The sequence below is a fragment of the Artemia franciscana genome, chromosome 17 (genome assembly GCF_032884065.1).
Source record: "Artemia franciscana chromosome 17, ASM3288406v1, whole genome shotgun sequence".
NCBI classification, from domain to species: Eukaryota; Metazoa; Arthropoda; class Branchiopoda; order Anostraca; family Artemiidae; genus Artemia; species Artemia franciscana.
The window spans coordinates 19,633,608-19,635,515 of record NC_088879.1 but is presented as its reverse complement, the minus strand read 5'-3'; positions in this window follow the sequence as shown (position 1 = coordinate 19,635,515).

Below are 1,908 nucleotides of genomic sequence, written 5' to 3'. Positions count from 1 at the left end.
ACTATTGCTGCTGTAAATGAAACTAGTTGTGACTGCAACTGGGACCACTTCCAACATTGGAAAACTTGCAACTCTTACTGCGACTGCTTGCAAATGCTACTACATATATTAGTGACTACTTTTAGGGAATGTGGAGGGGGAGGCTGAACTTTGAAACTTTAATGTGGAAAAAAACATCACTTAGATGAAACTTTGATGCTGAAAAAGGAAATTTAATGTTGCAATAAAGAATGTTGAAAAACTTGAAACTCAGGCAATCAAAACGAACAGTAAGTTAATGGATTAAGTAAGTAAATTTGACTTAAACATATTTTTTCTTGTCCTTTCTTTGCTCCTTTGTCAAGTTCAACAAGGAATAAAACCATTATTTTGTGAAGTGTTTTTAACGCTTGATTTTTATTCAGTTTTCCCAATTAGTTTGACTTTTATCGTTGAAAACTTGAGAAAAGGGACCTCAACCTTTATTACCTCACTATGAGGTCACTGTGAGGTAAACACATTATTTACTTGAGAAAGCAGATAATTAGATAAATATCATAGATAGCAGAAAATTAACAGTAATTAGCAGATAAATAGTTACAATATTAGGTAAAATTCTAGTTAATTGACTTCTTGCTATCTCAGAAAGGGTTTAGGTTAGGAAAATGAAACTTTCACGGATGAATCTACAGACTAAAGCATGTCCTGGGAAGGTATTATGAAACAACTGCCTCCACTCCTTCTCCCTCTAGAGGGCCCTGACCTTTGATGATCTTTACAAATATTTGTGTTATAAAAGTGAAACCTTGCAAAATAAATATTCTGCTTAATTGAAGTGCAACAAAATTGTTTTCAGCTTCATAACCCTGGTCAATTCCATTTTATAAGGTTTTAAAGATATGCAAATACATTTTCTAAATTTTGAAAAAAAAAATATTAATATGGCTCAAAACTCTACTCAAATAACAGGAATTCCATTTTCAGAAACAAAAAGCAGAGAAAAAGCAACTAGTTACTGAATATTAAGGTAAAATGTTGTTTTGTCAAAATTTCAATAGGTATAGACCTGTCATGTAGGCAAATTTCAGGGCCCTCTAGAGGGAGAAGGAGTGGAGGTGGGTACTTTAAAATACCTTCCCATGACATGCTTTAGCCTGTAGACCCATCCCTGAAAGTTTCATTTTCCTAACCTAAACCCTTTCTGAGATAGCAAGAAGTCAATTAACTAGAATTTTACCCAATATTATATGGCAAAATTCTAGACAAGCTATTTTTTATTAGCCTATCTTGGAAAGGCATTAGGCTAGTAAAATGAAACTTTCAGGGATGGATACACAGACTAATATATATCCTTGGAAATTATTTTGATATACCTGTCTCCACTTCTTCTCTCTCTAGAGGGCACCAGTATTTGAACAACTTTAAAAATCTTTGATATATAAAGTGAAACCTTACAAAATAAATCTTCTGTTTAGATAAAGAACAACAAAGTATTTTCAGCTTCACAACTTCCCTCAATCCCAATTTATGATTTCCTAAATTTAAATCCTAAATACATTTCCTAAATTTTGATCAAAGAAAGATTGTATACTTTTCAGAACTAAAACCAGAGAATTAAAAACTGAAACCTGGAAATTAAGGAATAATGCTGTTTTGTCAGATTACTATAAGTATCTATGAAGTAGATAATTTTTTAAGACTAAGAAATCAGAAGAAGGTTTAAATAGTAGCTTTGCATTACTGTCCCAGAGTATGATTTTCGTCTTAGATCCCTTACTGGATGTTTAATTTTCCTAGTCTAACCCCTTTCAAAGAAATTCAAAAGTAGCTTATCTAAAATCTCACTTATTACGTCAATAAGAAATCATCTAGTTAATGAAATAACCTGAATAGGTCTTACCATTTTGATGTGCTCAATAATAATTCAAA